The sequence below is a fragment of the Myotis nattereri genome (genome assembly GCF_964212035.1).
Source record: "Myotis nattereri genome assembly, chromosome: 4".
Taxonomy (NCBI): domain Eukaryota; kingdom Metazoa; phylum Chordata; class Mammalia; order Chiroptera; family Vespertilionidae; genus Myotis; species Myotis nattereri.
Window position 1 is genome coordinate 102,765,333 of NC_138079.1, and position 23,688 is coordinate 102,789,020.

Below are 23,688 nucleotides of genomic sequence, written 5' to 3' on the forward strand. Positions count from 1 at the left end.
GAGCCTGTAACAGTGGAAAAACCCCAGGGGCTTCGCTTGCAGAGAGAGAGAGAGAGCACAACTTTATAAAACCTGGCCCTCCGCTTTCAAGTGAGCAGGCCGCCTTTGATCTCCACGGGGATTCTCTGTTCAATTCAAAAGGAAACAGTTTGGAGCCACAGGGTCAAGCAGATATAGTCTGTGCTGAGCACAGAATGCTTTGCTTTGACAGATGCTTTTTTTTTCCTGTCTTGCAAGTACGCTTGGGGTAAAATCGGTATTTTTCAGCTGTACGAAGGAGCCATTTCCCCATCTTTCAGGGACAGGTTGTCTGGCTGAGATGGCTCGGGGATCCTGCACTGCTCTCTCTCCAGTGGGTTCCAGATCTCCCGGGACTGTGAGCCACTTCAGAGTCCCTGAAGCCCCGGTGATTGTCCACGATGCCATAGGGCTCTTCACACATTTCACTTGATGTTTAATTTTATCGTTACTCTCATGGACTGCTAAGCCCACCGCAAGGCTGAATAATGGGCCCTTGCCCTGAGTCTCCTTCACTCTCTATGCGTTTAGAATTCTTAATGTTGCTAACGTACCAGTCTGTTCGTCCACCTGTGAGCTCCTTGCAGCATAGTCAGTGTTTTATTTAGACCCCGCTGTCTTCCAGGGATACCTCCTGCTCCGTAAAATTTCCTTGACTTTGCACACGGTCTTTATCATTGTTCCGTGCGACCACCGGCTACTCTTCCAACCATGTTTTCTTCCCCTCTCTTGCCTGCTCCTGCAATATCCTTAGTCCCTGGGTGTGAACAGTCAGTTCACAGACTGCACCCCTGCAAGGCCCCCGGGTCCTCCCTCCAGTTGTATTCACAATTCCTCAGATCTCAGTCTTCTTATTTCTTTGTTTATTCTCTCTTTTTGGTGGAATATACCCCCGGACAACTTTTAAGAAAGGATATGGCGAAGGTGACTTTGATGTCTTTCCTTGCGTGCATGGAAATTATCAGTTTGCCTGAGTCTACAAATCTTAGGCAAAGCAGTTTTCCTCAGGACTTCCTGGTGTTGAGAAGTCTTCACACAGTCTGACTCCTGCTCTTATGCAAGTGCCTAAAGGGAAACTCTTCTATTCACACACTTCTGACACCAAATGTGTGAGTTTTTTCCTCACATTAAACAATTCTGACAGTGACTGCCTGGCATTAACCAGACCCCACAGGCTGTCTCAGTCCCATAAGATCATTCCCACTTCAGACTCCAGTCCAGCGGTTCTCAGCCTGTGGATCGCGACCCCTTTGGGGGTCGAATGACCCTTTCACAGGGGTCACCTAAGACCATCGGAAAACACATATATAATTACATATTGTTTTTGTGGTTAATCACTATGCTTTAATTATGTTCAATTTGTAACAATAAAATTGGGGGTCACCACAACATGAGGAACTGTATTAAAGGGTCGCGGCATTAGGGAGGTTGACAACCACTGCTCTAGTCACAAGTTCAGGTTGTCACCTGTGCTTTTGACTGACCAGCGGTAAACCAGCGTTCCCATGAGCCCTGCTCGGGTTCCACAATGTGCTAAAAGGGCTCATAGAACTCAGGGAAACACTTATTTACTGCTCTGTTATAAGGATGCAACTCAGGCAGAGCAGATAGAAGAGGTGCTCTGGGAAGGTGCGGGAAGGGTGCAGAATTACCGGGCCCTCTCCGGGAGCACCACGTTCCCAGCACCTCTACGTGCTCAACAACCCAGAAGCTCTCCAAACCCCTTCATTTATGGTTTTTATGGAGGTTCCATTACACAGGCTGGTTGATTAAATCATTGGTCATTGGCTATTAGCTTAGTCACCTAGCCCCTCTCTCTTCAAGAAGTTTGGGGACAGGGCTGAGAGTTCCAGACCTGGTAACCAGCGCCCTCCTCCAAGGGTCACCTCATGGGAATGAATCCAGGTATCACTGAAAGGATTGTGCTAATGAATAGCAACAAATGCTCTTCTCACCCCATCACTAAGGAAATCCCAGAATTTTTAGGAACTCTGTGCCGGGACCAGAGATGAAGACCAAAGAAATATTTATTGTCTGACAATAACACAGGGACCTATTTTTCTCTCTGGAAGCTTTTAGAGCCTCCCATCCTTGCTCTGGTCCTTGTTATTTAGTGGCAGGTCTACGTGAGGTCCCTTCCTTGTTTCTTTTCAGGGGCCCTGGGGAATTCTCTGCCCTATTCTGGACGTTCTCTGGTCCCATGTAGTCTGCTGACTTGAGCCCGTGTCCCAGACACCCCTTTTGGGGACCACCGACCCAGCTCGCCTCCCTGTTTGGGTGGACCCTGCAAAGCCACTTCACAAAGCTAAATGAGGGTCTGGTGGAGAAGAAGATGGGCTCCTCGCAGGTCCTGGTATTGTGCCCCCATGCGGAACCCACCTCTGTGACCGCTGGGACCATCAGAGTAATGGTGACTGTGCTGTGAGCATTGGAGCCAGTGAAGGACTTTTGGCACATGAACAAAATTGCTTATCTCATCACATTGTTACCTCAGGGCCCCTGGGACAACATTCTTTAAAAATTCAACTTCGAAAGTATCTCAAAGCTAGTTTCCGGTCAGCTCTAATTTCTGGTTTGCTTATAGTACCTTTTTTTGGTTTAAACGCATCTTGTGAAACCATGCTTGTCATGTATATTTTGATTTCTTGCAATTACTCTCTCCTCTTTCTTTACATTACATATAGCAGAATTTTATTACCTTTCCCCCTCCATTAATACTCCTTGGTTGAGTACTGTGCTTGGAGGTGAATCTCAGTTGCACTTTCTAAAAGGGGTAGCTTGTTACACTTTTGGTTACGACAAATCAAGTCTCCTGGGATCTTGTGGCTCAGCCTGGCTCCCAGATGGCTCCCAGCGCAGGATTGAAGTAGCAGGGCAGAACCATTCACACCCACGTTTGCTAAACTCTTAGCTGTTCTTCGGAAATTTTGAGGGAAAAGTGGAACCAAAAGAATCCTTGAAATCTTGCCTCATTCTGTGTTGTTCTGAGCTTCTGAGAGTTTCTGGGACATTCCTTCTTGTTCTCCAGGCCACTCAAATTCTAATGAAACACTGCTTGGTTTTACAAGCTTCTCTGTAAAATGCTTCCCGTTTGTTTAAAAAACAAACCCCACTGCCCTACCTCTGAGCTCTCTGCAGCACAAGCCTTTAAAGAAAAAGTATCAGGCTCTTCTATCAAAGCCAGAATTTAACCACCGTCACTAAAAACTGCCTGGTGGAGAATGACATTTTAGGGATGATTCTGGTTCAATTTTATAGTGATTTATCTGAAAGAGAAAAGTCATTTTTTCTTTTTTCTTGACTTTATTGGGTGACATTGATGAATAAAATTTTGTAGGTTTCAGGTGTACAATTCTATAACATATCATCTGTATATTGTGTGTTCACTGTCCCAAGTCAAGTTCCTTCCATCACCATTTATCCCTCATTCCCTTTCTTTTTTATTTATATTTATTTTAATTCTCACCCAAGGATATGTTTTTATTGATTTTAGAGAGAGAGGAAAGGAGAGAGAGAGAAACATCTATCAGTTGTTTCCGTATGCATCCCAACTGGGGATTGAACCCACAAGTTTTTGGCGTACAGGATGATGTTCCAACCAGCTAAGCTACCTGGCCAGGGCTCTTTTTTATATTTAAAGAATATTTGCAGACATCGTGATAATGCATGTATAAGTATATAGATGGCCTGTTCACCTATCCTAGATCTCTCTCTGGGCTACCCCATAGGGAGCAGCTGAGAAAGTCTTCATGCCTCACCCCCACCTCTTCCTGGACTGGGGCTGGGGCTAACCAAGCCTTTCTAAGGTTGGTTGGTTAGTTTAGCTTTGAGATCCTATGATTTTTTTTTTATTATTATTTTTTTTATTTTTAAATTTATTATTTTTTTTTATTATTTTATTATTATTTTTTTTATTGCTTAAAGTATTACAAAGGGTATTACATATGTGTCCATTTTATCCCCCCGCCCTAGACAGTCCCCCAGCCTCCCCTATCCCCCAGTGTCTTATGTCCATTGGTTATGCTTATATGCATGCATACAAGTCCTTAGGTTCATCTCTTACCCCCCCCTACATCCTGCCCCCCAACCCTCCCCGGCCTTCCCGCTGCAGTTTGACAATCTGTTTGAGGCAGCTCTGCCTCTGTATCTATTATTGTTTAAAAGTTTATAATGGTCTCTATTATCCATGAATGAGTGAGATCATGTGGTATTTTTCCTTCATTGACTGGCTTATTTCACTTAGCATAATGCTTTCCAGTTCCATCCATGACGTTGCAAATGGTAAGAGTTCCTTCTTCTTTACAGCAGCATAGTATTCCATCGTGTAGATGTACCACTGTTTTCTAATCCATTCATCTACTGATGGGCACTTAGGCTGTTTCCAGATCTTAGCTATGGTGAATTGTGCTGCTATGAACATAGGGGTGCATATATCCTTTCTGATTGGTGTTTCTGGTTTCTTGGGATATATTCCTAGAAGTGGGATCACAGGGTCAAATGGGAGTTCCATTTTCAGTTTTTTAAGGAAACGCCATACTGTCTTCCATAGTGGCTGCACCAGTCTGCATTCCCACCAGCAGTGCACAAGTGTTCCTTTTTCTCCACATCCTCTCCAGCACTTGTCGTTTGTTGATTTGTTGATGATAGCCAGTCTGACAGGTGTGAGATGGTACCTCATTGTTGTTTTAATTTGCATCTCTCGGATGATTAGTGACTTTGAGCATGTTTTCATATGTCTCTTGGCTTTCTGAATGTCCTCTTTTGAAAGGTGTCTATTTAGGTCCTTTGCCCATTTTTTGATTGGATTGTTTATCTTCCTTTTGTTAAGTTGTATGAGTTCCCTATAAATTTTGGAGATTAGGCCCTTATCAGATATGACATTGGCAAATATGTTTTCCCACACAGTGGGTTTTCTCGTTGTTTTGTTGATGGTTTCTTTTGCTGTGCAGAAGCTTTTTATTTTGATGTAGTCCCATTTGTTCATTTTCTCTTTAGTTTCAAGTGCCCTAGGAGCTGTATCAGTGAAGAAATTGCTTCGGCATATGTCTGAAATTTTGTTGCCTTTGGATTCTTCTAGAATTTTTATGGTTTCCTGTCGTACATTTAAGTCCTTTATCCATTTTGAGTTTATTTTTGTGTATGGTGTAAGTTGGTGGTCTAGTTTCATTTTCTTGCATATATCTGTCCAATTTTCCCAACACCATTTATTGAAGAGACTATCTTGGCTCCATTGAATGTTCTTGCCTCCTTTGTCAAATATTAATTGAGCATATTGGTTCGGGCCGATTTCTGGGCTCTCTATTCTATTCCATTGATCTATATGCCTATTCTTGTGCCAGTACCAGGCTGTTTTGAGAACAGTGGCTTTGTAATACAACTTGATATCTGGTATTGAGATCCCACCTACTTTGTTCTTTTTCAGGATTGCTGCAGCTATTCGGGGTCTTTTTTTATTCCAGATGAATTTTTGGAGAGTTCGTTCTAGATCTCTGAAGTATGCCGTTGGTATTTTAATGGGAAGTGCGTTGAATTTATAGATTGCTTTGGGTAGTATGGACATTTTAATGATGTTGATTCTACCAATCCATGAACACGGTATGTTCTTCCATCTGTTTATGTCTTCCTCTATATCTTTTTTCAACGTCCTGTAGTTTTCTGAGTAGAGGTCTTTTACCTCTTTAGTTAAGTTTATTCCTAGGTAGCTTAATTTTTTTGGTGCGATGGTAAACGGGATTGTTTTTATAATCTCTCTTTCTGAAAGTTCACTATTGGTGTATAGAAATGCCTCAGATTTCTTGGGGTTAATTTTGTATCCTGCTACATTGCCAAATTCATGTATTAAGTCTAGTAGCTTTTTGATGGAGTCTCTAGGGTTTTGTATGTATAATATCATGTCGTCTGCAAATAAGGACAGTTTTACTTCCTCTTTTCCAATTTGGATGCCTTTTATTTCTTCTTCTTGCCGAATTGCAATGGCTAACACTTCCAGTACTATGTTGAACAGGAGTGGTGAGAGGGGGCATCCCTGTCTTGTTCCTGTTCTTAGGGGAAATGGTGTTAGTTTTTGTCCATTGAGTATGATGTTGGCTGTGGGCCTGTCATATATGGCTTTTATTATGTTGAGGTATGATCCATCTACTCCCACCTTGCTGAGAGTTTTTATCAAAAATGGGTGTTGAATTTTGTCAAATGCTTTTTCTGCATCAATTGATATGACCATGTGGTTTTTTTCTTTCAGTTTGTTTATGTGATGTATCACGTTTATTGATTTGCGGATATTGTACCATCCTTGCATCCCTGGGATAAATCCTACTTGGTCATGGTGTATGATCTTTCTGATGTACTGCTGGATCCGATTTGCTAAGATTTTGTTGAGGATTTTGGCATCTATGTTCATGAGGGATATTGGCCTGTAATTCTCTTTCATTGTGTTGTCTTTACCTGGTTTTGGTATTAGGGTGATGCTGGCTTCATAGAATGAGCTTGGAAGTGTTTCTTCCTCTTGAATTTTTTTTAGTAGTCTGAGGAGGATAGGTTTTAGTTCTTCCTTGAATGTTTGGTAAAACTCCCCTGTGAAGCCGTCTGGTCCTGGGCTTTTGTTTGATGGAAGCTTTTTGATGACTACTTCAATTTCTTCCATAGTTATTGGCCTGTTGAGATTTTTAGATTCTTCCTGATTGAGTTTTGGAATGTTGTATTTTTCTAGGAATTTGTCCATTTCCTCCAGGTTGTCTAGTTTGCTGGAGTAGAGCTGACCATAGTATTTTTTAACAATCATTTGTATTTCTGTGGGGTCTGTTGTTATTTCGCCTCTATCGTTTCTGATTTTGTTTATTTGGGTCCTCTCTCTTTGCTTCTTGGTGAGTCTGGCTAGAGGTTTGTCAATTTTGTTTATCCTTTCAAAGAACCAGCTCTTGGTTTCATTGATTTTCTGTATTGTTTTTTTGGTCTCTATGTCATTTATTTCTGCTTTAATCTTTATTATCTCCTTCCTTCTGCTCACTCTGGGGTTTTCTTGTTGCTCTCTTTCTAATTCTTTGAGTTGTAGAGTTAGCTGATTTACTACCATTTTTTCTTGTTTTTTGAGATAGGCCTGTAGAGCTATAAACTTCCCTCTCAGGACTGCTTTCATTGTGTCCCATAGGTTTTGGATTGTTGTGTTTTCATTGTCATTAGTTTCCAGGATGTTTTGAATTTCTTCTTTGATTTCATTGGTAATCCAATCAATATTTAATAGCTTGCTATTCAGCTTCCAGGTGTTTGAGTATTTTGGGTTGTTTTTATTGTAGTTTATTTCTAATATTATGCCATCGTGGTCTGAGAAGATGCTTTTTATGATTTCAATCTTCTTGAATTTGGGGATACTTTGCTTGTGACCCAATATATGGTCTATTTTTGAATATGTGTCATGAGCACTGGAGTAGAATGTATATTCCGTGGCACTGGGGTGAAGTGTTCTGAAGATGTCTATTAAGTCCATCTGATCTAGTGAGTCATTTAGGATTGCTGTATCTTTGCTGATTGTTTGTCTAGAGGACTTATCCAGTGCTGTCAGTGGTGTATTAATGTCCCCTACTATGATTGTATTGTTGTTGATCTCTCCTTTGATATCTTCCAGGAGTTTTTTTTATGAATTTGGGTGCTCCTGCATTGGGTGCATGTATGTTTACCAGGGTTATATCTTCTTGTTGAATTGATCCCTTTAGTATTATGAAGTGGCCTTCCCTATCTCTTGTTATGGCCTTCACTTTGAGGTCTATTTTGTCCGATATAAGTATTGCTACCCCAGCTTTCTTTTCCTTTCCATTTGCCTGAAAGATATTTTTCCATCCTTTCACTTTCAGTCTGTGTGAGTCCCTTCTAATGATGTGGGTTTCTTGTAGACAGCAGATGTATGGGTCATGTTTTTTTATCCATTCAGCCACTCGATGTCTTTTGTTTGGAGCATTTAGTCCGTTTACGTTTAAAGTTATTATTGAAAGGTACTTATTTGTAGCCATTTCTTTTTTTGTGTGTGTGGCTGTTTTCTTTCTGAGCTTTTTATTATTTTTATACCAGTCCCTTTAGCATTCCTTGCATTGCTGGCTTGGTGGTGATAAACTCCCTTAGCCTTTTTTTGTCTGTAAAGCTTCTTATTTCCCCTTCAAGTTTGAATGATAGCCTTGCTGGATAGAGTATTCTTGGATTCAGACCTTTGCTTTGCATCACTTTGTAAATTTCTGTCCATTCTTTTCTGGCCTGATGTGTTTCTGTTGAGAAATCATTTGACAATCTAATGGGAGATCCCTTGTATGTAACTTTCCGTCTCTCTCTTGCAGCCTGTAAGATTCTCTCTTTGTCCTGAACATTTGCCATGGTAATTAGGATGTGTCTTGGTGTGGGTCTTTTCGGGTTCACCTTGTTTGGGACTCTCTGGGCTTGTGTGACTTTTTTCTTCCCCACCTCAGGGAAGTTTTCTGATATTATTTCTTCTAATAGATTTTCTAATCCTTGTTCATCCTTCTGTTGTTCTGGTACCCCTATTATTCGTATGTTGTTTCGTTTCATGTTGTCCCAAAGCTCCCTTAGGCTCTCCTCCTGTCTTTTAATTTTTTTCTCCAATTGCAGTACATTTTGGGTGTGTTTTGCTTCCTTGTCTTCTAATTCACTAATTCGGTCCTCCGCTTCTCCTAGTCTACTGTTGATACTTTCAATGGAGTTTTTCATTGCAGCTATATCACTCTTCATTTCTTCTTGGGTCTTACTTAAGTTGTTGATTTTTTCATCTGTTTCTTCTAGCTTCTTCCATATGTTATCGATTTTTTCATCTGTTTCTTCTTGCTTCTTGCAGAGGATGTCGATTTTTTCCTCCATCCGGTTTATGCACTCTAGGACCCTTATTCTGAATTCTTTGTCTGTCATGTTGCATGCCTCTGTATTACTTAGCTGCTTTTCTGGAGAGTCCTCCTTCTCTTTCCTTTGGGGGTTTCTTTGCCTACCCATGTTTGATCTCACTGACATATCTAGACGTTGAGTCGTTCAGTGGTTGCTCCCTTGGTGGCAGTGACTCCTTGGTCTGTGGTTGCTCTTCGGGTGGTTGCGGTAGCAGCTGCTCTTCAGTTGGCAGCAGCTCCTCTGGTGTGTGCTGTTCACAGCTGAGGTGGCTCTTCTGGCTGGTGGGGCGAGGCTTCACATACAGCTGCTGTTCCTCAGCAGAGGGTGTGGAGCTCTGGAGGTTGCTGTAGTTTCGATCTGCTTTCCAGGGGAGTTCTGCTCTTCCCGGCTGCAAACTGTCTCACCAGCTGAGCAATTTCGCCAATTCGGGGTGGATGCTATTAGTTTCAGCTGCTCTCTCCATTTGCTCCGGGACAGGACCTGGGACGCGTCTGCCTATATCGCCGCCATCTTCTCTCTCCCAAGGATGGGGGGTGGGGGTGCCGGGGTCCCGTCCTCCTCCCGCTCCTCGGCGGCGGCCGGGCGGGTGGGCCGGGAGGCGACTCTGCGGGGCTGCCGCGGCTGGGGCTGTCCGCGGCTGGGGTCGGGGCTCACAGGACGGGACCGGTGGGCGCTGCTGCGCGGGCTGCGCGCTCGCTCCGAGCGGAGAGGCGGCCGAGGGAGGGACTGGAGGAATCCGCAGCCCGCACGGCAACAACTGCACTCTGATTTTTAAAAAAATATATTTTGTTGATTTTTTACAGAGAGGAAGGGAGAGGGATAGAGAGTTAGAAACATGGATGAGAGAGAAACATCGATCAGCTGCCTTCTGCACACCCCCAACTGGGGATGTGCCCGCAACCAAGGTACATGCCCTTGACCGGAATCGAACCTGGGACCTTTCAGATCACAGGCCGACACTCTATCCACTGAGCCAAACCGGTTAGGGTGAGATCCTATGATTTAAAAAAAATTTTGTTTATCCTTTCTACTTAATCATTTCTGTGACAGGAGTGGACATTGAAATAGTTTTATTTTTCTGAAGTTGGAATCCAGTCTGCCTTCTTCTTCTTTTATTTTTTATTTTTTCTGATAAATAAGCTAGGAAGTTTCCTATGCTTTTTGCCTTAGAATTACTTTTTAAACTATTTAATTGGTGAGACCGAATCTCATTTTCCTTCCAGAGCTTTGGAGTGTGAATTGTGGTTTGGGGGCGGAAGGACACCCAGCTGTGCAGCCATTGGTAATTAGGTCCCGTGTGGAAGAGCCCAGGTGGGTTCTGGAGTGTGTGGACCCGCCCGAGTCAGGAAAGGGACACACACACACACACTGGGTGGCAACGGCTGTGGGGAGCTCTCTGCTGCCCTCCCGCCCGACCTTCTGCCGTGTCACAGCCTCTACATCTGCTCTGTGTCTTTGTCAGGCTCTACGTTTCCTGCCCGTTCTCTGTCCTCTGGGAGCTGATCACGGAGTCCATCCCATGCTCCCAGCGAGGGGAGGACTCTGCCACCCTTTGGGGGAGGCATCTCCATTATTTGGAATTCCTCTATGAGGAAGATGTGTCTTCTCCCTGTTTATCCACCTTCAGAGTGAGTTTCTCTTGGGGTTGTGGTCCAATGCTGTTACTCATTGTGGTGTCAAATGTCTGGCTCTGGTTGGTGGTGGGTCTTCCCACTTGTGTCCTGTGTCCCTGTTCTTTATCATCCAGCACTTCCTTCCTTTTTGGTCCTACAGGATGCGACAGGCTCCTTTCATATTTCCTACTTAAAAACTGCCATTTCTCCAGAAGCACTGGTTCTTTTTATTAGAGTGTTAGACACTCACGTCTGGGTGTCCATTGCTACAGGTGTCGCTGCTTTCAGACCCTCTTAGTGGACAGAGCTAGGTGATATGTGTGTGTACACCCATGTATGGTTGCTTCTCTGCATATCCATCTGAATATATATGTTCAGGTAAATGTGAGATTGCCCTGGCATCTCCGAGTCTAACCCAGTGCACAGGTATGGGCGGCCTCCCATTCTTGCTTGTCTGCAACTTTCTTCTCCATCGGTGAGAAATCTTACCCCACTATCCACCACAGTTTGTTTATTTGCTCACCCCCAGTACACATGCCAAGCAGTTTCGGAATTGTTCACCTACCCCCGTGAGAAAAACCAACTAGACTCCAATGTTTATATACAGTTCCTTTTGTCTTTGTCCTTACAGTTTTCACTCGGAACATTTTCCAAAGTTACTTAGGCCAGCCCTCCCTTCACCCTCCCATTCCGTGTGGTCTGTTATACATTTGCAATAGAGTTCATTTGTCACAGTCTGCATTCCATCCTGGCATCCCCTGACCTTCTGGCTAGGTTGTTTTGATAGTTTGTATACATTAAGGTTCATTTTTTGTGATGTACAGTTAGTTCTATGGGTTTTGACAAATGCTTAGTTATCCATCATCCAGTATTTTGTAGTATAGTTCTATCCCCTGAAAATCCCCTTGTGCACATAGTCACCACTTCCCCCCGCCAGCTCCTGGCATGCTCTGATCTGTGCTCGATCCCTGTGGTTTTGCTGTTTCCAGTATGGCATCCTGCAATATGTAGACTTGGGGTCTGGAACCTTTTACTTAGCAAAATGCACTTAAGACTCATCCATGTTGCATGAATCAACAGTCCTGCATTTTTGTCTCTGAATATTATTGCATTGTATGAATGTATCACAGTTTGTTTATCCATCTCCATGTTGAGGGACAATGATGTTTGTTTTCCAGTTTTAGCAATTATGAACAAAGCTCCTATGAACATTTGCATGCAGGTTTTTGTGTAAATGTGTTTTCAGTTCACTTGGGTGAATACCCGAGGGCATAATTGCTGGATCATGTGGTAAATCTATGTTTAACTCTACAAGAAACTGCCAAATTCGTCCAGAATGGCATACCAATTTGCATTCCCACCAGCAATGAATGAGAGTTCCTGTTGTTCTGAATCCTCTGGAGCATTTGGAGTTTTCAGATTTTTGGATTTTGGCTGTTATGATAGGTGTGTGTTGATATTGCATTGTGGTTTTAATCGGCGTTTCCCCAGTAACAAATGATATTGAGCATCTTTTCATGTGTTTATTTGACATCTGTGTATCTTCTTTGTGTGAAACAATGCCTTCAATGTCCGTTCATATCTTTCGCCCATTTTAAAATTTGGGGTTTTGTTTTATTATTAAATTTTAAGGTTACTTTATTCTGTATACAAGTCCTTTATCAGATACGTGATTCGCAATATCTTTTACCAATCTGTGGCTTTTCTTTTTATTCTCTTAAAGTATTAATTACAGAACAAAAGTTTTTCATTTGATAAAGTACAAATTTATCAGTTTTTTTCTTTCATGGGTTATGCTTTTGGGTTGTATCTAAAAACTCATTGCCAGACGCAAGTCACATAGATTTACTTCCAGAAGTTCTATACTTCCATATTTTATATTGAGGGCTACTGTCCTTTTGGAGTAAATTTTTGTGTAAGATGTGAGGTGTGTGTCAAGGTTCATCTTTTTGTATATGGACATTCAATTGTTCCAGTACCATTTTTTGAAAAGATTGTCTTTGTACCTTTGTCATAAATCAGTTGACTGTATTTGTGGAGATCTATTTCTAGGCTCTCTTTTCTGGCCCATTGATTTATGTGTCTGTCTTTTTGCCAGTATCACACTGCCTTGATTACTGTAGCTTTGTAGTAAGTCTTGACATTGCATAATATGAGTCCTCCAACTTTGTTCTTTATCAGAATTATTTTGCCTAATCCAAGTTGTTTTTCCAAATAGACTTTAGAATCACAAAACATCTAGAGAAAACAAAACAAAAATCTAGAGAAAAGTTTGCTGGATATTTTGATTGAGATTACATTGAGTCTATAGGTCAAAGTGGGGAGAATTGACATGCTGACTCTTCAATCCATGAACACGATGTATCTCTCCATTTATTTATTTTCTTTCATCAATGTTTTGTAGTTTTCCACATACAGATTCTGTTAGAATCTGTTAGATTTTTACCTATGCACTTTTTGGTGCTATTGTCATATTGTCAACTATTATAAAATTCAGGTTATAGTCGTGCATTGTTGATATAGGAGGAATACAGTTGACTTTTTGTATTAATATCTTGTATTCTGTGACCTTCATAAACTCACTTATTCTAAGAGTTTGGGTGTTTTTTTAATAGATTCTTTGGGATCTTTTTATATAGACAATCATATCATCTGTTAATAAAGACAGTTTCATACCTTCCTTTCTAATCTATATGCCTTTTCTTTCTTTTGCTTGCCTCATTGCACTACCTAGGACTTCCCATACAATGTTGAATAGGAGTAGTGAGAGAGACATCCTTGCCTTGTTCCAAATCTTAGGAGGAAAATAGTTGTTCATCTTTAAGTATTTTGGATGTTTTTCATAGCTACCCTTTCTTGTTTTTCATAGCTACCGTTTATAAGTTGATGAAGTTTCTTTTTCTTCCTAATTTGTTGAACATTTTTATCATGAATGGATGTTGAATTTTGTCATGTGCTTTTTATGTGTGTGTTGATTGATATTACCATATGGGCTTTTTTTATTTAGTGTTAGTGTGGCGAACTACATTCATCAATTTTGAGTATTAAACCAGCCTTGCATTTCTGAAATGCAATTGTTGTGATATATTATCTTTTTTTCTTTTGTGAGTTTTAGTAGTTTGTCTTCCAAGTAATTGGTATATTTCATCAGAATTGTCAAATTTATGATCTTAGAGAGATTATAGTGTTCCTTTATTATCTTTTTAATGTCTGTGGGATCAGTAACAATGTTTCCCGTTTTTAAAAAAAATTGATTTCAGAGAGGAAGGGAGAGGGAGGGAGAATAGAAACATCAATGAAGAGGAAGAATCATTGATCGGCTGCTACCTGCACACCCCCTACAGCAGCGGTTCTCAACCTGTGGGTCGCGACCCCTTTGGAGGTCGAACGACCCTTTCACAGGGGTCGCCTATGATCATCGGAAAACACATATATAATTACATATTGTTTTTGTGATTAATCACTATGTTTTAATTATGTTCAATTTGTAACAATGAAAATACATCCTGCATATCAGATACTTACATTATGATTCATAACAGTAGCAAAATTACAGTTATGAAGTAGCAACGAAAATCATTTTATGGTTGGGGGTCACCACAACATGAGGCATTGTATTAAAGGGTCGCGGCATTAGGAAGGTTGAGAACCACTGCCCTACAGGGATCGAGCCCGCAATCCGGGCGTGTGCCCTTGACTGGAATCAAACTTGGGACCCTTCGGTTGGCAGGCCGACACTCTGTCCACTGAGTCAAACCAGCTAGGGCTAATGACTTGGTTTTTTAAAAATATGTTTTTATTGATTTTTAGAGAGAGAGGAAGGAAGAGGGAGAAGGAGAAACATCCATGTGAAAGCAGGGCATCTATTGGCTGCCTCCTGCTTGCCCCCTACCAGGGATCGAGCCTGAAATCCAAGCATGTGGATGGAGAATTGAACCAGCATACTGTGGCGTGTCTTAATGTTCCATGTATACTTGAAAATTACATATATATATGTTGCTGTTAAGTAGAGTGCTCTAAATATGTCATATAGTTGTGTCTTGCTTTTTTATACTGTCTAGCAATCTGTGTCAGTTGGGTCAAGTTAATACTAGTATGTGTAGAGAATATATACATATGTACTAGGTTAGTTCATTTTATTTATACATATGCTTTGTTGTTAGATTCATGCACATTTAGTATTAAATAGCCTTTTGTTGATCCCTTATCACTATGCAATGCCCTTTTTTGTCATTTCTTGCTTTTACATCTATTTTGTCTGATATTGATAAAGCCATCCAGCTTTCTTTGGATTAGCATTTGCATGATATCTTTTTCTGTGCCTTTACTTGTAACCAACCGACGTCTTTATATTTAAAGTGGATTTCATATAAGCAGAATAGACCTGGGTCCTGTTTTTTATTCAGTCTGACAATTTCTATGTTTGCTGATGTATTTAGAACATTTCCAGTTAAAGTGATGGATTAAAGTCTGCCATTTTGCTAGTTATTTTCTATTTGTTCCTCCTATCTTTGGTGCTTTTTCCCTGCTTTCTTTTTGCTTAAATGAGCATTTTTTTATGATTTTATTTTAGTATCTGCATTGATTTATTCCTTTAGAATTGTTTTAAACATTTTTTCTCTCTCCCACAGGATTTACAATATAATGCATTCTAAGTTAGCCTGAGTCTACCTTCACATACTAGTCTGCACTTTCTGTGGTCTGTGTAGTGTAAGGTCCTTCTAACAGCATATTTCCAGTATCTCCCTTCAGCCTGTGTGCTGTTTCTTGCCTATTTTGCTTCACTTATGCTGTAAACACACAGTTCATTGCTGCTGTGTGCTTTGGACCAGGGGTGCCCACTTTCCTGAAAGGGCAGGTGCTGACTGTTACACCTGTGAGCCTAACCCACCACCATGTTCTCCATCTCAGTCTCTGCTGCCTCGGATGCATTTTTATTCACTATCGAACGCAGTGTTGTTTAGCTTGACGCAAAGTGCAGCTTGTGCCTCCTTCGGTGAGTGTGTTCTCCACCCAGCGGTGTCTCAGTGTCACCCCAGCACTCTCTATGGAACTGCCTTTTACTTGCCTTTCCTCTCTTGGTGTCCCTGCTCTTCACGGTCACAAACAGGAGGGCTGCGCTCTCCCTGTAGCATCTCTGTGCAGAGCATCTCTGTGTCAACACTGAAGTCCAGAGGACGTGACTGTGCTCTCATAGGAGTGGGAGTTGTTAGAAACTAATTCAGAAACTTGTGGTTTGAATGGAGGGCAATCCTGACTTTCATGTGAACATTATCATAAGCTTCAAACACTGTGGGTAGTTCCAGGAGTAGCACCATTGATCAGACTCATGGGTTATTAGGATGTATTTGTGATGGGAATGCCTGTTGCTCCTTACCCTCTCCTATCCCTTCCTTGTTAAGAGGAATCTTGACCAGCTAGTGTCAGGGGTCACAGACCAGCATTCCCATCATAAATACATGTGTATATACACTGTATGTACACATATACAATGTGTATAAGTAGGTATATAGAGGTATATAAACATATACACATGACTTCTCCAGGTTGCGTCTTCCAAAATTTCCCCCAAAATTTTGAGAAATACTCAGACCCTGAGTTCATGCTTTGGTTCCAAACCATTAGTCAGACTCTGCCTCATCTTGCCCAGCTGAGTCCCCACACGTTGGAAAAGCACTCACTGGTGTCCACGGATGGTGTGTTCCTACTCATATTCCTTTTATCCTTTCCTTTTTCTTCCAGTTGTGGCATTCTTGGTGGCTTTTCATCAGAACAAGCAGCTGATTGGGGACAGAGGACTCCTGCCCTGCAGGGTGTACCTGAAGAGTGTGCAGCGGCACTTCCAGGGGCGGGTTGGCTGGGACGCCGTGAGCTATGCCCCCACCATCCTCTGGCTGCTGGACTGGTCACACATGGACTCCAACCTGGATGCCCTCGCACTGCTCGGGTTGGGCATCTCATCTTTCATCCTGGTTACCGGCTGTGCCAATATGGTTCTCATGACTGCGCTCTGGGTCCTCTACATGTCCCTGGTCAATGTGGGACAGATCTGGTAAGTGAGAAGAACTGGGATCACGTGAGCCAGGTGTGCTGTAACTCAGCATCTAGGGCAGTGGTTCTCAACTTTCCTAATGCCGCGACCCTTTAATACAGTTCCTCATGTTGTGGTGACCCCCAACCATAAAATGATTTTTGTTGCTACTTCATAACTGTAATTTTGCTACTGTTATGAATCATAATGTAAATATCTGATATGCAGGATGTATTTTCAAACGACCCCTGTGAGAGGGTCGTTCAACCGCCAAAGGGGTCACGACCCACAGGTTGAGAACCACTGATCTAGGGGATGTTACACGCTGCAGAGCAAACCACCACCTCCTGGCAGCTGGAGGGATTGAGCAGGCTTTCTTCTTACCTTAGTTCAGGAGAATATCATTATTTTAACAAGGCCATGGTAGCGACTGCTAATTGCCAAACAACCAAAATGCAGGAGCCTTTGTTCTTTGGGAGCAGTCAGTGATTCTGCTGGGAGTGGCATGGCTGCTCCGAGACTGCACGGCCAGCCTCCTGGCGCCAGCAGACCGTGAGATGGAAGTGGAAGTCACTGGGTGAGCTTCCGGTGACAGAGTGGAGTTGTTGCTCCTTACCCTCTCCTGTCCCTTCCTTGTTAAGAGGAATCTTGACCAGCTAGACCAGGGCTCACAGACCAGATCGGCCGCGTTGGGGAGAGTCGGCTTCAGTGCCGAAGGAACCAGAGGTGGTGATGGAGCTCCATGGAGGTGAGGAGAGAGGAGAAGTCGTGTGGGAATGCGCACAGGGCACATGGGCGTGGCAGGGCAGCCTGTGGCCTGGGTGAAGTCGGGCCCCTGGAGTGCTGTTTCAACTGGTCAGAGGAGGGGGATCCCGCTCTTCTTCCCAGTTCTGGGTTCCACAATAGGGAAGGTCACCTACCAGAGGACACACAGAACACTCTGGAAGATAAGACCAAGCCCTGACAGAAGGCTCTAGGAAAGGGGTGGGTGTCTGCCTAGACATGCAGGAGGTAGGTATGCAGGTTGGTGTGGGATGGGTTTCAGTGTACATGTGTAGGAGGTAGACATGGGGGTGGATGTGTAGACATACAGGAAATAGACATGGGGGTGGATGTCGGTGTAGACATGTTGGTGTCTGTGTAGATGTGCACGAAGGAGATGTAGGGTCAGTGTCTGTGTAGACATGTGGGAAGTAGATGTGGGGGTGGTTGGTTGTGTAGACATGTGGGAAGTAGATGTGGGGGTAGTTGGTTGTGTAGACATGTAGGAAGTAGATGTGGGGGTGGTTGGTTATGTAGACATGTGGGAAGTAGATGTGGGGGTGGTTGGTTGTGTAGACCTGTGGGAAGTAGATGTGGGGGTGGTTGGTTGTGTAGACATGTGGGAAGTAGATGTGGGGGTGGTTGGTTGTGTAGACATGTGGGAAGTAGATGTGGGGGTGGTTGGTTGTGTAGACATGTGGGAAGTAGATGTGGGGGTGGTTGGTTGTGTAGACATGTGGGAAGTAGATGTGGGGGTGGTTGGTTGTGTAGACATGTGGGAAGTAGATGTGGGGGTGGTTGGTTGTGTAGACATGTGGGAAGTAGATGTGGGGGTGGTTGGTTGTGTAGACATGTGGGAAGTAGATGTGGGGGTGGTTGGTTGTGTAGACATGTGGGAAGTAGATGTGGGGGTGGTTGGTTGTGTAGACATGTGGGAAGTAGATGTGGGGGTGGTTGGTTGTGTAGACATGTGGGAAGTAGATGTGGGGGTGGTTGGTTGTGTAGACATGTGGGAAGTAGATGTGGGGGTGGTTGGTTGTGTAGACATGTAGGAAGTAGATGTGGGGGTGGTTGGTTGTGTAGACATGTAGGAGGTTCAACACATCTGGGGCGGCTATTGGGATGGTCCTTCCAGGGCCCGTCTGTCCTCCGGGAGAAAGCTTTGTCCATTCTGGCAGTCTGTTCTGTGCTGGCCCAGGGTGGAGAGGGTCACTGGGTCCCGGATCATGACAGTGACGCTTCCCAGAGAGGGGTCTTTAACCAAGAAGGTCCAACTCCTGGGCGTGAGGAGCTGACCTTCAGTCCCCCTGTGGATTTATTTTGACTGGCCCCACAGCTGTAGCGTGGACTGTAGCGGCCATCCCCGCTGATCTCTGTCGTCTGTGCCTGGTCCCCAGTGCACATGCACACGGCTGTGAGAGGGCATCTGGGCTGGATCTTTCCACGCCTCTTCCTGCTGTGGGAAGTGCTGGTTTGTGCTGGGCTTGGGTCAGGGCCCGTGTGAATGAAACTCATTAGTGTGCAGAATGCGCTGCCCCCAAACTCAGCTTGTTAAAAATCTCAGCACCCATAATCCCCTCCACCCTGCCATCCATGGGGCCTCGTGTTGACGAGGTACTGTTGAGAGCAAGCCCCGTGGCAGTCAAAAGCTTGGGATTTAGGAAGAGACTTGGGGAAACTTCAGCACCTGCAACTGTGGCGTGAGTTGCATGCGTTGGAAAAAGACCAAGGGCTGTGCCACTGTTACTCAGCTGTGGGCATCTTTCTGAGTGTCCACAGTCACTGAGTGGCCGACAGCCTGCCATATGGCACCTGCACTGTGTTCAATTCCATACCGAAGCTGTGTTGGTTTCCTAGGGAGGTGGAGATATTAAATAGATTTATTGCATTTTCTGTTTATAAAGGACAAAGCAGTGACGGTGGAAATAGGGGCCGGTGCCCGGTAAGGTGTGCCTGGCTGTCTGAGGCGGGCCCTGAGCACAGTGATGCTTCCTTCACTGGCACCTGCTCCTTCCTGCATAGACTTCATGGTGCCGCCACTTCAGGGCATCTGACCCCCGTGGCGGCCACAGGTGGCTCCTGCCCGCCTGCGGTCTCCTGGTTAGTAGTTGTTTACCAGCGCCAGCGGCCTCTGGCTGGGTTTACTATGGTGTCCAAGGGGCTGCTATTTCTTGAGACCCATGAGTTTAATCCACCCTAGAGGGAGAAGTATCCTAGGTGCCTTTGTCCCAGAGATGGCATGCTCCATCTGTAACAGGTGGCACGGATCATGCCTTATTGTACCTGGCAGCCAAACCATATCAACTTTAAGTTTTACTTCAAAAGTATTTTGACTCATGTCTGGGATATACTGTCGGGTATGATTAACCCCATGCTTAAAAGTCTAAAAACGAGTCTGAGCACATTTGACCAAAAATACAGGCTTGTGTTTTTTCACTGGGAAAGATATTCTGCTCCCCTACCCTTGGGTATGTTACAAAATGTGATTCGAATTAATTGAAGCTCGCTAAAGCAAAATAAAACAAATGACGCCCAAGATGTTTTAGGTGGGAAATGTAAAAGAAGAAAACATTTGTCAACAGAGACCAGTGGTGTATTCACCATGTTCCTGATGCCAGATGTCCATGGTCACAGCTGAACTGTGGGGCAGGTTTGGCACAGGCTTGGGGGCTGTGGGGTGGGACTCCATGAGCACCAGGTGGGTGGTTAGCACAATTCAGGTGCCCTCGACCCTGACGGTGCCTGAGGTCAGCTTTTGACCCATGTTTTCCTGGGGGGTGATAGTTTTTGAGTTGTCAGAGTGTTATTGAGAGCTTACTGAGAGCGTGCAGACCACTTAGATGGAAAATGGGCTTGCTTTTTCTGATACCCTGAAATGAAAATTAGACACAGTCTGTTCCTTTCATGTCTCCTTCATTTTAAGTTGAGAGGAAAGAATATTTGTTTGGGATGAGATGCTCAGATAATAGACACCGTTGATGGAACGCCTTTCAAGTGTTGTCCAGCTGGCGTCCCGTGGCAGGGACAGGAAGCCCCCGTGGGGCGAGGAGGCGCCAGGCAGGTGCACATGGCGCTTCGCCGGCACTCGGCCCTGCATCGGGTTGCCCAGCTTTGCGGGGTGCATGCTGTGGCCACTGCTTCACTTTCTCTCCCTTCCTGACCAGACCAGTGCCATGACAGCTTCACAGTGCTGGAACGAATGTCTCAGCGCACGTGGGGATCCTAAACTGCTGCCAGGGGAGACAGGTAAAACCCTGTGCTCGGCGGTGCTTTGAGTTTCCAAGGCCAGTGTCCCGGGGCCATACATGACATCCTGCACATGCGTGAACCATGACTGCCCTTGCTTCGCTCTCCTGTCTGGATCCTGACACTTGCCGAGGCAAGTGGGAGCCTCATGAATGCACTTCATGATGGCAGTGGTTGAAAGGCTTCATTCTGGGGAGAGTGGCTTCAGTCATGCAGTCCGTGCTTCACAGGCTAATAACCCACATTCTTGGAGGCAGCCATCCCACGCCCCAGGAGAGCAGACCTTGTAGGGTCCAGGTTCAAGTAGATGGACTCAATGTAGGCCTGGGCAGTTCAGAGCTTGGGGATGGGTCAGAGAATCCCTGGGGTGGGAGGGAAAAGGAGGAGCAGATTCACATCCTTTGTGACATTTTCTTAGGCTCTGATTATGTTCTTGTTTGGTTGATGGAGGCACTCTCTGCCTTCCGAGGATGGGCTGTGGGAGACAGCTGGTCAGGACTTTCTAATATTGGTCCTTTCTTCTGGACATGGGAAAGGTGACAAGACAGGAAATATGAATGCGGCCCAGCGCCATGTGGCCAGACACTCCTTTATGTTGGCTGCTGGGGGCGGGCAGTTAGAACGCAACAAGGCTGTGGGCGCGGGTAGGGGTGCAGGGTGAGCCCGTGCGGAGACTCAGGGTTTCTGAGAACGCAGTGCCAGGTGGCTTTGGGGCCTCAGCTTCGTAGGAGCCCACTCTCTCTCGTTATCAGTCGAGTGTGACTGGAATAAGTTTTGATTGATAATGCTCAAGTACAGTAGTGATGACAGGTATCAAAGTCATCCTGAGGATAATGGGGGGGGGGCAGTTAAAGGACCACTCTTGGTTCCTTTTTATTTAAATAAGGAGGCCTTGTTAGGAGAAGGCACAGAATTGTGTCTGTTGGGATGGGAGACAGAGGCAGCCTGGGATTAGATCGGGCAACAAGGTGCCTCAGATTAGGAGGCAGGCACCCACTGCTATGGAACTTTAACCCTTTCTTCTCAGATGGGGTTGGACTGAGGTAGGGATGCCTTTGAGAACTCACCTTGGTTTCATTCTTCTTACTGAGAATTTGAGTCTGTCTGCCCAGAGATTGCCAAGAGCCCCCCAGATATTGCATCCAGTGGAAGGAAGTGTATACTGTCTTGACCTGGATGGCCAGTCCCTCCTGGGCCCCAGCCTGCACTCTGCTTTGGGTGCTGGTAAGGAATGGGCAAGGTTCGAGGCGGCTCTCCTGACAGGCACAGATGCTGGTGCTGTCTAGCCACCTTGACTTGTCTTTAATTTAATAAACTTCACTTTTTAGAACAGTTTTAGATTTATAGAATCATCACAGAAATAGTGCAGAGAGTGTCTCTGTACCCACTCCAATTTCCCCTATTTTTATTCTCTTTCATCGGATGGGACATTTGTCACACCTAATGAACCAGTCTCAACATAGTATTATTTATTCACATTTCCTCAGTTCCTTTCTAATGCCCTCTTTCTGTCCCAGAATCCTACCAAGACCCACATGTTTGGTCTTCATGTCCCCTTAGCTCAGTGGTTCTCAACCTTCCTAATGCCGCGACCCTTTAATACAGTTCCTCATGTTGTGGTGACCCCCAATTTCATTGTTACAAATTGAACATAATTAAAGCATAGTGATTCATCACAAAAACAATATGTAATTATATATGTGTTTTCCAATGGTCTTAGGCGACCCCTGTGAAAGGGTCGTTCGACCCCCAAAGGGGTCACGACCCACAGGTTGAGAACCGCTGCCTTAGCTCCTCTGGGCCCATGTCTCAGACTCTCCTGCTTTTGATCCGTCGGCCGTTTTGAGGAGCACTGGTCAGGTGTTCTGTTGAGTAGGCCTCTGTTGGGATGTGTCTGATGTTTTCTCGTCATTGGCTGGGTGTGGATTTGGGGAGAAGACCACAGAGGCACAGTGCTGTCGTCATCCATTATATCAAGTCTGTGCCATCGACATAACTCATCTCTATGATGCTGACCTGGTATCCAGCCAGGTCATGACTGTTAGGTGTCTCCACTGTGAACCTTCCTTTCCTCCCAAGTCTACTCCTTGTGTTACCTTTGGAGGCATCACTAGCACAGCCCACATCAGGACTCCTTGTGGGTGGAGCACCTGTCCTTTGCCCCCATGTTATTTATTTAATCATTGATCAGTATGGACTCCTGCATACATCTAAGTTCATCTATGTTGGTACTTCAGTATTTGTTCTATGTCTCTAGGAGTTTAAACATCTTGGGGATCGGTGGCATTTCAGAGAAAGAGGTAGAGTTTGGTAACTATTATTGCACTAGAGGCCCAGTGCACGAATTCGTGCACAGGTGGGGTCCAGCCAGCCCGGCCCCAATTGGGGCAGATTGGGGTCGGGCTTGTTGGGAGAAGGAGACAGCGGGAGGTTGGCCGGCCGGCCTGGCCTCCCCACCCCTGGGCCAGCTGTGGGGAGGGGCTGCAGGCGATTGGCCAGCGGGCCCCGCCCCTAATTGGGGTGGGGGGCAATGGGGGGGGTCAACAGCCAGGGGAAGGGCCAAGGGAGGTTTGCCGGCCAGCCCCACCCCCAATTGGTGTGGGGGGGCTGATCAGGGGTGGAACTGAGTGGGGGGAAGGGCCACAGGCTGATCGGAGTGGTGGGGGCCCATTGGGGGCAGGGACAGCCGGAGGGGAGGGGCCACAGGCAGTTGGCCAGCCAGCCCTGCCCCTGATTGGGGTGGGGGGTGCTGATCTGGGTTAGGGCTGGGCTGGGGGGAGGGGCTGTGGGAGGTTGGCTGGCTGGCCCCACCACCTGATCGGGCCAGTTCTGGCTGCAGCGGGCGTCATAGTGACCGGTTGTTCCAGTCGTTACAGTGTTCCAGTTGCTGGCTTTTTATATAGATACATAAAATGTAGGTGATCTTAAAGAAGGACTTAGCCACCATTAACACTGTGAGGCTCTGATTATGTTCTTGTTTGGTTGGTTGAGGTGCTCTCTGCCTTCTGAGGATGGGCTGTGGGAGACAGCTGGACAGGCCTTTCTAACACTGGTCCTTTCTTCTGGACGTCGGAAAGGTGGAACCTTATTGGAAATCCTAATTGTGACTTCCGCCCTAGTTTCTCCAGTTAATTTAGCATCAGC

At 44.9% G+C, this 23,688-nt stretch overlaps 1 protein-coding gene across 4 annotated transcripts in view; it reads left to right on the plus strand.

The window, feature by feature from the left end:
- LMF1 (lipase maturation factor 1) overlaps positions 1-23,688 on the plus strand; it is a 114,896-nt gene that overhangs the window by 1,742 nt on the left and 89,466 nt on the right. For 2 of the 4 annotated variants that reach the window (XM_081089524.1, XM_081089527.1), the window contains exon 2: positions 16,248-16,561. The gene's annotated coding sequence lies outside the window, so the exon portion shown is untranslated. Of the gene's footprint in view, positions 1-16,247; positions 16,562-23,688 lie in introns of those variants that run through there. The other 2 variants (XM_081089526.1, XM_081089525.1) reach the window with 2 other exon arrangements.